We start from the raw sequence: 13,246 nt of genomic DNA on the forward strand, positions 1-13,246 counted from the left end.
TTGTTTCCGACTCTTCGTGACCTCATGGACCAGCCCACACCAGAGCTCCCTGTCGGCCATCACCACACCTAGCTCCTTCAAGGTCAATCCAGTCACTTCAAGGATACCATCCATCCATCCATCTTGCCCTTGGTCGGCCCCTCTTCCTTTTCCCTTCCATTTTCCCCAGCATCACTGCCTTCCCCAAGCTTTCCTGTCTTCTCATGATGTGGCCAAAGTACTTCATCTTGGCCTCTACTATCCTTCCCTCCAGTGAGCAGTCGGGCTTTATTTCCTGAAGTATGGACTGGTTAGATCTTCTGGCAGTCCAAGGCACTCTCAGAACTTTCCTGCAACACCTCAGTTCCAAAACATCTATCTTCCTTCACTAAGCCTTCCCTATGGTCCAGCTCTCACATCCGTAGGTGACTAAGGGGAATACCATTGCTTTAACTTTGTGGATCTTCGTTGCCAGTGTGATGTCTCTACTCTTCACTATTTTATCGAGATTGGACATTGCTCTCTTCCCAAAAAGTAAGCGTCTCCTGGTTTCCTGGCTGCAGTCTGCATCTGCAGTAATCTTTGCACCTAGAAATACAAAGTCTGTCACTGTATCAGGATGTAAATGTATATGTGTCCCTTGATCAAATGGCTAGCATTAATACTTAGAAGAAAGTCCATCTAGATAACTTCATGACAAATCCCAGACTTCCATACCAGGTGGCCAACCTTGGAACTCTGCCCAAACTCTTCTTGAACATGTAGCTAGACTCTTAAAAAGTTGTAAAAAAAGAAGAAAGAAACATAGCTAGTTACTTAAAAATCAAGGCATAAACAAAACCAGAGTTATAAATGGGAAAAGTGAATGCTGCATTTGGCCTACCACCCCTTTTCAGAAAAAAAATTACTCAGCACTTCGCTCGACACCCCCCCCCCCCGGGAAATCTACTTTTTTAAAGGAAACAAACAGGAAGATGCAGTGCCAATTTGCATTCTTTTATGCACCTATATTTCTCCTTACAGCCAACAACATAGTAAAGAAAGACGTGGTGGTAAATAAGACACACTGAAGGTTGAAATTAAAATCAACCATAGGAACATTTGCATTATACATAGAAAACATACAATGAAGAATAATACTGAAATTATGAATAACATTAAAAATAATCCTAAATGAGAAGAATGAACCTGGTACACTGCTATCCATGTATTAATGTTCAACTCTACTTTTGTCAGCATGAGTTAATTTTTTTGAATCCTTATTGTACTTGCACTTTTATTAACTGCTTGTCCCACAGTTCAGAAACAAACTAAATTAGATTTCATACCTGTTGCATATTAGTATAGTATGGTAAACAAGTGAATAAATATTCCTGCCAATGTATGCCAGACATCCTGATAATGTGTGGCACATTTGCCTGCCAACATTTGCTTGTTAAGACTTGTCAGCGGACTTGAGCACTTTAACTCTATATTGCATGACAGATGAAACTTGTATGAATGGTTTTTCAAAATTGTCTTATTTCTTTATGTTTTATCTCCCCCCCCCCTTATTTTTTAAAATGCCCTCAAATTGCACCCCAGGTTACTATGGCCCCCTGGATCACTCCAGTGCCCCCAGAGGGCAATACGTTCACTTTGGAAAGTGCTAGTGTAGACAAACTAAACACTTAATATCACAATTACCTTCCACATTTTCATCACAATAATTAGTGAGTATTGAGCCTCACTTGTTGTTTGTTATCTTTCGCAATACTAAGTGTGTGTATTTGTTTGTGATTTTCAGATTACATAGGTTGTTTTATGAAGTGAGTGTAGCATTGGACTTACAGAAACTATTTGTAGATCTTCAGATAGCTTCAGCTAGATCAGAATGAAATAGGATTGTTGTGGTGGCCTCCTGATGTGACAGGATGGGTGATGCCATTTCATAATCTATGTGTTTGACAATAAGTTTTTTGAATATATTTCTAATGGAAAAGAAACCCCCTGCAAGTATAAAAATACCATAGTAGGGAACAGTTTGTCCTAGAACATTTTCCTATGTTTCATTTTTTTAATGGGTAGAAACTTTTAAAACATGGGTTCATGTTCAATATGGCATCCTCTCACTTATAGTCAGCCCCTCCATTTAAAGAGGAAGCTGCCACAATCTACACACTCTCCTCATCTTACATTGTTGCCTCTTTGGAAGCATTTTTAAGTTAATGTAAAATATTTCTAAGAAAAGGATGTTGGTATAAACAGGATAGGCGGAGGCAGTGGCAACTGCAGCACTAACATGGTAGGGTATGGCAAAAGAAGGCAGCAAGAATGAGAAAGTGGGCCTTTTTGTCTCACCTCTGTTGGTGAAAGGACCAAGGCTAAATAGCACCAACGTTCACTTTAATTGTTAACAGATGTGAGCACTATTGCTGTCTTTATTTTTGGAGAAATAACAAATGATCTAATTGATAGTTTTAATCAACAAACAGCCAAAGACCTTTTTACAATTTGTGCATTTTTTAAAACTATATTTAGAATTATACTGCTTGTTTCCAAATAGCTAAGTAACACTTCTGTTCTCATTTATAAAACTGCAAGATGTTTTCACTTTCTGATAATTGCCATTTTATTCAAAATAGCTTGTTATCTGAATTATATTTTGTAAAGCACAGCTTAAAAATTCCTATGCATGATATCGTTTCCAAAGTGTTTTTTCTACAGTGTTCTTTACTGGGTAGAATTTCAGTTGTTTTTATTGCCTAAATTCCAACATTCCTTTTTTTTTTTGCAATTAAATTAATTGTTGCTATTTTGGAATTGAGCAATTTTTCATAATGGGTTTATTTTTGTTATTTTAAAATACAAAGATTGGCACAGTAATTGAAAGATCAGGCTTCTGGAAGTCCAAACTAATGTGGTCATGTAGAGAAATGTATACCAGGAAGGTGAGAGAATGTGTTTGCTGATGTTTTTCCAGGAAAGTTACACAGCAGAAATATGAATGAAGTTCTTTAGTAGCATTCCGAGGCTGTTTGTCATAAGATCACTTGGATCATAGATTCAGTGTCACAGTGGAATAAAATCAGAACAATGTCAAAACAATACAAGGAGGGGCATGCCTGTTGCTAATTAGAGGTTTCCAGTGTGTTGCTGGAAGGATAAAGAGTTGAATCATTTTCTTTTCTATTTTTGTCTTTGAACTTTTTGACATGTTTTTGCATGTTTCAGTTTTTAGGACTACAGTATCACCCATCCTTTGCGGGAATAATTTATATTGAATTCACTGAAACTTGCTTCAGACTATAATGTGTGTAATCTTCTGGATACTCTGAATTATGTGGATTTTAACCTCATCTGGAATGCTGCTCTATACAGACAGAAAAAATAGCTAAGCTTTCTTAGCATTTGTTTTGCTTTGCCAATTGGTTGCTATTGTTCTAACTCTTCTAACTTGCTACTTTATGGTCCATTTGAGAAATAATGTTGCCTCTCTAATAACCCACAGTTTGCTGGAGCAAGTACAAGCTATGACCTTCTCTTGTATACTTTACTCCAGTGGAAACTTCTTGTTTAGTAAATACAGTTTCCCATGAACTTGCAAAATGTTGCCCAAGTGTTGCTTGGAAGTCTTCATTTGCAAAGCAAGATCAACTTGTAGGCTTCAGTCGTATTTTGTAATCAAACACTCCATCCAAAGTTTTCTAGGTCAGACATTACAGGCGTCCTGTGAGGCTAGTTATAAATGGGAGAAAACAAAAAGAGGGAAAGGAGTGTACCATATTGCTCATTTTAAATTCACCCGGAAGAGTAGCCATAGAATTACCCAACAACACATCAGTATTAAAAAAATAATAATCCTGCCTTCTCTTCATATCTATTTGTTAGGGCATGGAAAAGGAATGGGTCAGGACAATTAAAAAGGTTGGGTCAAGCCTGATACAAATTGAAATAAGATGGTACCGGCATTTGGGTACAGTACTGTAATAGGTAAACGACTAAAGCGGGGACAGGCTATTTCCAGGGGCCTGTTAGGAGAATGACCAGGGTAATATATATGGGGCTAGGTCATGTCCGGACAGTGTCTGGGCTGAGCTAGCACTGGTCACTCTCGAAGATTTGTTGAAACCACCAAGTCTTCAAACACTTACGAAAAGAGGGGTGGGATGGGGCCTGTCTTATTTCCCTTGGAAGGGTGTTCCAGAGGCGGGGCACCACCACCGAGAAAGCCCTCTGTCTCGTCCCCACCAACCGTGCTTGTGACAAAGGTGGGAGCGAGAGGAGGGCCTCCCCAGAGATAGGCAGGGCCCGAACCGTTTAGGGCTATTGTACAATGTTATTGTACAATCTCTTTTCTTGCAGTTTTAATCCTTTGCTCCACGTCCTAGTTTTTATCACAGAAAAACCAAGCTTGCCCCCTCCTCCGTGTGGCATCCTTTCAAATATGTAAACATAGCTATTATGTCCCTCCTCAACCATCTCCTCTACAAGCTACATACATACATACCTAGCTAACTTGCAGGATGGCTTATAGACTTGGCTTCCAGATCTTTGATCATTTTGGTCATCCTTCTCTAAACACATTCTAGCTTGTCAATATCCTTCTTGAATTATAGTGTCCTGAACTCAACTCAGTATTTGAGGTAGGGTGCCACCAAAGCAGACTAGAGTAAATCAGATTTTCAACCTGTGGGTCCCCAGATGTTTTGGCTTTCCACTCCCAGAAATCCTAACAGGTGGAAAACTGGTCAGGATTTTTGGGAGTTAAGGCCAAAACATCTGGGGACCCAGAGGTTGAGAAGCACTGGTCTAGACACTATATTCATGATGATGCAGCCTGGAACCACACTGGCTTTTTAGCAGCTTGTGCTCTACAAAGGAACGAAGTGAAATATGCTGCCCTGAAGCATAGTGAAATTTTCTCTTCTGGAGATTTTTAAGCACAGGCTGGTCCATCTGTTGGGAGTTCTCTGATTGTATGTCCCTGTGTGGTAGGGGCAGGACTTGATGGCCCTTCTAACTTTTTCAACTCTATGATTCTAAGACTCCTAGATCCCTTTTATGTATATTATTTGCACAAGGTCAGTACAAAGTTAATAATATGGTGATCAAGTAAGACAGTAGCATGATAAAAATAGTAATGCTTCGAACCCATTAAAGGATTGTTACATCCCTCTCTTATTTGCTCATGCTTTCTTTTCAAAAGCCTTTTTAGAATTATGTCATATTTCACTCCCAATTTCAGTCCACTACTGTTTGCAAGTTCCTTGGCAGCCTGTCCTGCTAGCAGCTAGGACAATTTTGCAATAAATGAAAGGGGCATGTTGGAATTTAAATGTTTTCTACATCATTATCTGCTCTCAGTTTTAGTCCCATCATTGCCTTGCCTTTTATCAACCCTTTCTTCCCTCACAATTTCTTCATGTGTCAGAACCTAAATTGGTCAAGTATCAGCTGATAATACTAGAATCATAGGGTTGGAAGAGACCACATGCACCATTCAGTCCAACCCTTTGCCATTCAGGAAATGCACAATGTACCCCTGACAGATGGCCATCCAGCCTCTGTTTAAAAGCTTCTAAGGAAGGAGCTTCCACCACACTCTGAGGCAGAGAGTTTCACTGCTGAACAGATCTTACAGTCAAGAAGTTCTTCCTAATGTTCATGTGTAATCTCATTTCCTGTAATTTGAACCCATTGCTAAATCCTAGTTTCCATGGAAACAGAAAACAAGTCTGTTCCCTCTTCCTTATGACATCCTTTCGCATATTTATACATGGCTATCACGTCTCCTCTCATGCTTCTCTTCTGCAGACTAAATATACTCATCTCTTTAAGATGCTCCTCATAGGGTATGGTCTCTAAAACTTTGATCGTATGGATACTTTCCAGTTTGTCAATATCTCTCTTACATTGTGGTGCCCAAAATTGGACATAGTATTCCAGGTGAGATCTAACCAAAGCAGAACAGAGAAGCACCATGACTTCCCTTGATCTAGACACAATATTTCTTTTGATGCAGCCCAAAATCCCATTGGCTTTTCAGTTCAGCATCACACTACTGGCTGATCTGTTGTCTTTGTGTGAGAGAACATTGTTGCATTTGATCCATCATCCTTCTAGGATTGAAAGTCAGAATTGTTGGTGATATCATCGCATTCCCATGATTTTCTAGCATTTTCATTGTGTGGAAATTAGCTTTAAATATGAGTAACTCATTACAGTGAAGAAAAACTCCACATAAACTATAGTTTCAAACTTGAGCTTATGAATGTATTCATGGCTATTGTTCACTATGCTTCAAGCAAATACATGCATGAAACAAACACTGAATTAGAAACTGGAATTGTTCATGTGAGGGCAGGATGGCTAAAGAATTTGCCCACAGCTCTTTCTTTTATGGTAGAGACAATATGTTTTTACTTGACATCTACCCTTAATGAAGCACAGATTTGCACATTTTGGATATTCAAATGTTGTATGAATTTGTTTCTTTCATTATGCATGTTGTGTAGGAGAATATGTGTCATTCTTCATTGCTTTCCCCCACAAAGAACAGCTATTGCCCATTATTCTTTGTTCATTGTCCCAGCCATTCAGCTGTGGTGTAGCATATCACATTTTCCATTCTCTTGAACTTGTTTTGTGGCTGAATTGAGTGCAGCTGTAGCATGTTGATTCTGGACATGTAGGTGATTTTTGCTGGTACAGTAGGTTGCTGGGCAATTTAACTGGCAGACAAAATGGGTTCCAACACAGTGGCTGCCTGAAGAAAACACTTAAAACATATTTATGCTACCTGAATACTGAAAAGAAAGATACTGACAGTTTTCCAGTTATAGCTGGTTTAATGTTTCTAACATTTAGGTTGTAAATTCTTTGGAACAAGAGTTGCCATTTAGTTTTATGTTTACATAGCATTTTGAACAGCACATTCCTGATCTGGCTAAGTGTACTCTGCCTCATATATTCTAACTAAAAGACTTATTAATGGATATGTAGAGTTTTGTGTTGTAGTTTTACTTTAAATTGTATAAGCAGAACAAGTCTTTATAACACAAATTTGTCATTTTTGGAAAGTGCAATCTGTTGTTGTTTTTGTCGTGTCAGGAGCGACTTGAGAAACTGCAAGTCGCTTCTGGTGTGAGAGAATTGGCTGTCTGCAAGGATGTTGCCCAGGGGACGCCCGGATAATTTGATGTTTTTATCATCCTTGTGGGAGGCTTCTCTCATGTCCCCGCATGTGGAGCTGGAGTTGATAGAGGGAGCTCATCCGCCTCTCCCAGGATTTGAACCTGCGACCTGTCGGTCTTCAGTCCTGCTGGCACAGGGGTTTAACCCACTGCGCCACCGGGGGCTCCTGCAATCTGGGGTAAAAATGCTACATACCCTTTTTGTAGATTTAAATTTAAATTTAAATTTATATCTTAAAATAATTTCTTAACCTTAGTCTTGGGACCAGTGTCTTCAGTGTACACATTTTTGTCTAGGACCTTGATCAAAAACTAATTTTGTAGGAGGATTACTTTGATGTGCCTGACCCTCCATTTCACAACATGAATTGGCAGCAAATACACAGTCTCTGATTCTTCATTTCACTTTGCATGCCAGTTGTCATTCTTTTCCTGAGCTCAGGACAGAGTAACTGCATCCCTCTACCAGGGAAAGGAACAACCTCCATACCCTAATCATTTAAAGTCATAGCACTAGGAACTGATAGGAAGATATATAACTTAGTTTTTTTAAAAATCTAAGTTAATATATCACATTAGACTAATAAGATGTCATATAGCTTCCAATATTCTCCAGGTCTCACTTAGTCATAAATAAATGGGACCGGGCTATGGTACAGCTAGTCAATAGCCAGCTGCATTAAATCATGACTGACTGAGAGGTCATGAGTTCGAAGCCAGCCCAGATCAGAGTAAGCTCCCAAGTTCGAAGACAGTCCAGCTCCCAACCATTAATAGTCTAGCTTGCTGTTGACCTATGCAGCCTGAAAGACATTTGTATCTTGCAAGTAAGAAATTTAGGTACTGCTTTATGCGGGGAGACTAATTTAGCTAATTTACAACACCATAAATCGTTCCAGCAGCATGCATAAGAATGAAGAAGTACTCCATCAAGGACTCAGTGTCACAAGTGGATGGTGAAGCGGCAGCTCCCCCTGTAGCCGGAATCGAGCATACTCAGCCAGGATGAGATGGGTAGAAAATAAATACTGTAAATAAATAAAAAAAACACATCTAGAAACAAGACTATCTATTAAATAATTGTTCTTGATGTAATAGCCTATGTTCATGCCCTAATCTTATTTATACTGAAATTGATGCCAAATTGTCTCAGGCTGTCTGTGCAGGGAATCAGAAGCCTAGATGTTGTATCCAGCATCAACCAGTGTCTCCCTAGAATTCCAGACCTCACAGCAATGCCACATGGAAGAAGGCCTCTCTCTTGAACTTGCCAACTTGTTAAACTAAGGACCTCACCCCAAAATGGTGGGGAAGCATGTGGAATCTTCTTTACATGCTGTCCCATGGTGCTCTGTCTTTAAAGTATCCAGAGAATTTAGTAACAACCATCACATATGTTCTCCCGCTTCTGTTTCTAAATTAGTCATCTATTTTATTTTCCATCATACGGGATAATATAGTCTCCTCCCACTTCTTCCGCCTTGCATTTCCTTTCGCAATTACAGAAGTCCTCTATGAGATCAGAGAAATTGAATTTTAAATGTTTGGGAGGCTGTGGAAAAAACTGAAATTTTGAAAACTTTAAATAGAAAGAGATATATTGATTTAAGAAAATAAATGTATCCCACAAAACAATGCCACCACCTTAAGTTTTATGTAAACAGAAACCATGCCTGTGATAAAGGAACCTTTCAAAACAACTAATTAGCATATCTTCAAAATTGTGCAATTTCAGCAATGAAAACAATAATAAAAATATATATTGGTCCTTCTCTATGTCCAAAGAATGAAGGTGATAATAGGAGTATTACGGGACATGTAAAGATCAACCATACAAAAACATCTCAAAACAGATTAAAGATGGAGAAATAGAACAATTCCCATCACAATTCAATTTAGCCACTTTTTCCTGTTTCTATGCACAGGGGGAACAACTGGAGTTGATTTTTGCCAGTCTTTAAAATCTTTGCAGTGCATACACTTCAGAAACAGAGCCACACGGCCAATCCACAGAAGAATCTTCTGTCATCTGATGGGCTCCATTTTTAAATGTTTGGAAATGCTGGGAACACAGTGTGGGATGGAGTCTGAACTCTTTACCAAATTGCCACTGAACTAGCAATTTTGCATCTCAGCTATGCAGTCACTTTGCTGGATGATAGGTAGGCAGGGTGCAATTGTCAGTGAGGTACATCCAGTTACACTCATGTACTGATTTCTGGACATGACAACATTTGGTTTGATCAAAAATAGCTTTTTATGCTTTTATGCATGGTCCTCCAAACTGTTTGTTTTATGATTTTAACTAGCATATCAGGGAAGTATTTTCTGTCTTTGGAGGTAAATACATGGGCAGTTTGTGTAGAAGGATTGCTTTTCACTTTGAGCTACCTGCATGAAATGTAGAGAATAAAAATCTAGAATATTATGCACCAGGGGTTGCCAGATGAAAATAAAACCTACTTTCACTCTGGTAATAAAGACGAAGCATCCTTAGGTTAGTACCAGGAACCAGCCCAGTGATTGAAAGAAAAGGATATACTGGAAGAATGTTCATTTTTGATCTTTTTATAAGTTTTTGATTGAAGGACTGAACTCTGGAGCAGACAAATACATCATATCCTTATGCTTATTAGTGTAGGTGGCTTGATGTAGAGCTCTGTAGAATCTATTTGCAGCATGGTAGAGGAAGAAAATAATGTCCTTTTGGAATGCCACTTCGACATGATGATAGGGTTTTTATTTAGCATGTTTTGAGTTCATTTTCTTTTCTCCTTTTTAAATCTTGCTAAAAATAAAGTGTTGGGACAGTAGTGATTAAAGTGCCTCTTCAAAAGGATAAGAAGTCACATGTTTGAATGTGTGTCAAGGACTTGTTTTCATCAAACAGCTGCTAAAAAGTATATTCTCTTTTAAGATATATATTTAAACACATTTCCTAACCATTAAATATGCTTACTATAGTATGATAGAGCATATTTTACAGAAGAACTCCCCATCACAGTTGACATGGGTCTAGCTGCTGCATTGTTTTCAAGCTAGTTTTCATTCCACTGTGGAAATTTATATATCCAGTATTTACTTGCACAGCAAAATTAGTGTCTCTTGATAAAGGATTTATTTATTTATTTACTTCACTTGTATGCCGCTTTTCTCCCCCCCCCCCGGGGGGGGGGGGCTCAAAGCAGTTTCCAGCATATTTATGGCAAAATTTAATATGAAACCCAGCATAAAACAACAATAATATATAGCTCTTGTAAAGATAATAAAAACATAACATTTAAACATTAAAACGTGGAGTTAAAAGCATATTAATATGAATGTTAAAATCACTAATCCATTAATAATGGCCATTTCAGATATCAAATATCTATTGCACACAATCCTTGTTCATTCCTTGTATTGCTTATTGCCCAAAGGCTTGGTCCCAAGGCAAAGTTTTTACTTTTTTCTGAAGGCCAGGAGGAAGGTCTAATTTCATTGGGGAGGGAGTTCCATGGTCGAGCCACTACTGAGAAGACCCTGTCTCTCGTTCCCACCAGTCACATCTGCGAGGGGGGGTGGGACCAAGAGCAGGACCTCCCCAGATAATTTAATCTCCAGGATGGTTCATAAAGGGAGATATGTTCAGACTAGTAAGCTAGTAAGCTGGGCCAGAACCGTTTAGCGCTTTTTAGGCTAAAGCCAGCACTTTGAATTCTGCTCGTAGCAGACTGGCAAGTAGTGGAGGTGGTGTAACAGGGGTGTTGTGTGCTCCCTGTATCCTGCTCCAGAGAGCAGTCTGGCTGCCATCCATTGGACCACTCGGAGCTTCTAAACAAGTCTTCAAAGGCCACCCCACATAGAGTGTATTGCAGTACTCTATTGTGGACTACCATGGCCAAGACTTCCCAAGATACGAGCACAACTGGTGCACAAGCTTTAATTGGGCAAAAGTTCCCCTGGCCACCTCTGAAACCTGGGGTTCCAGGTTCAGTGATGAATCCAGGAGAATCTGGAAGCTGTGAACCTGTGTCTTCAGGAGGAGTGCAACCCCAGCCAATACTGGCTGTAATTCGATGCTCTGTTTGGAGTTTCAACTGACCTGGAGTACCTCTGTCTTGTCTGGATTCAATTTCAATTTGTTTGACCTCATCCAGACCATCACAGCTGCCAAGCACCAGTTCAGGACCTGAACAGCCTCCTTAGCAGTAGGTGGACCCCACAAGACAAAGGCTGCAGGGCCAAGCAGGTGTCTCCCAGCAACACCTTCTTGGAAAAGTACCTCCAAGCCCCATACCCATGATACATCCCAGAAGGATACTGTGGTCTATGGTAGCAAAGGCCACTGAGAGGTCTAGGAGAACCAACAGGGACACACTGTGCCGAATCCAAATAGTCAGATTCCTCCAAGAATACCTGGAGTTGCAAGGCCATCACACGTTCCATGACTTTGTCCAAAAAGGAGAGATTGGACACAGGCCAAAAGTTGTTTGATAGAGTGGGGTCCAGTGATGGTTTTTTTCAACAGCGGTTTTATTACAGATTATTTTAAGCTATCTGGAATCTTGCCTTCCTGTAATGAGGCATTAACCACCACCTTCACACACTCTGCTAACCCCCCTCTGGCTTCCTTTATCAGCCAGGATGAGCAGGGGTCTAGAATGTATGTGGTTGCCCTTGCTTCTCCAAGGATAGCCATGTTTATGAAATTAACAGTATTGCTAAAAAGGTTTTGTTTTACAAATTTAGCATTAACACAAAGATACATAATATGGAGATAGTTTAGTCCGTTTGGGGCAATGTATTATGCAATGACATGAGGAACAGCCTTCCCTGTTGTGGAATCCCAGTTCTGAAATGCCCCCCACTTAAAGACCAGATTAGAGCCAGGTTTAGCTTCATTTTATTAAACATGTATATGGTTTTAATGTGTATCGATGTATGATATTAGGACTATACATTATCTTTTAGAAATAATTATAAATTATTTACATTGATTCTTTTATATGCCAATTTCAGGTCTTTAGATATGTGTTTTAATAATATACCTAATTAAACAAAGGAAGCAAGTACAGTTCCATAACCATGGATGATCTTAAATGACCGTGTAGAGAAAGAAGAGAGCTCTGATTTTTAGTGCAGTGACTAAGTATTCAAAAATCAGTTAGTTCTGTTGTTAAATAGTCTTTCATAGTAATCATGTGGCATAACCTTTGGAAAATCAATGGCCTCTCTTTCAAATTATGGTGGAATATTTGCCTAATAACCCTGCAGAAAACAAATACTTCCAACAATACTGATATTTTGTTGTGAGCAGGTGCTGGATTTCTTTGGAATCTTGCTCTTGTAGATTATACTGAGCCATCTGGCAAATGCCTAGGTTTCCAGATAAATTAGTTGGAGGCTCTTTGCTTCTCTCATGGCACCAGACCAGCAGCTGAACTACACATGGCCTTATCCTCCTAGGAAAGGTTTTTGTTTTTATTACTATTCTTATAAACTCTGTGTACATAGAGCTTCTTTTTCTTTTACATAACATACATTAGATTTTTCAGCTGAAAATATCTAGTACAATTTCCATTTGAAAATTAAAAATGTTGTCATATGATATTACATTCTGAAATACCTTACCACACTGAAAAATTTCAAGTGGTGTCCTGAGAAGAAAAGAATGGAATGATGGGAAAAAACAATCTCAAGCACATTTTTGCAAACTATATCATTACAGATGTGTACATAAAGTTGCCATTCGTATTCAGGATCTCGTTTCAATGATGAATGGGTCCCATAGCATGATCTTAATGGCCATGATCAAAAAACACAACAAACTAGATAGGGAAAGTGGAGTCAAAAGGTGAAACACATGTGAAATTTGTAGAATCTGACCAGTGAATTAATAAAACAGATGGACATGGTTCAAAACCAAGCCAGATTTCAAAACCAGTCAAATCCAAACAGCAACCTCGAAAGAGTAGTCAAGAGCCATACCAAACAGAGTGCAAAGGGAGTCCCAGATCAGGTTAGAATAAGAGGCAAAGAATTCAGGATACACATAGGCCTGCATCCTTTTAGTGACATAAAGGGTATCATAGGCGCACCTCAATTTTGAT

At 39.1% G+C, this 13,246-nt stretch overlaps 1 protein-coding gene across 4 annotated transcripts in view; it reads left to right on the forward strand.

Annotated features, from left to right (window-relative positions):
* The window catches only part of KIF6 (kinesin family member 6), a 160,330-nt gene that overhangs the window by 7,817 nt on the left and 139,267 nt on the right, over positions 1-13,246 (forward strand). The window lies entirely within an intron of this gene.

The sequence above is a fragment of the Anolis sagrei genome, chromosome 1 (assembly GCF_037176765.1).
Source record: "Anolis sagrei isolate rAnoSag1 chromosome 1, rAnoSag1.mat, whole genome shotgun sequence".
NCBI classification, from domain to species: domain Eukaryota; kingdom Metazoa; phylum Chordata; class Lepidosauria; order Squamata; family Dactyloidae; genus Anolis; species Anolis sagrei.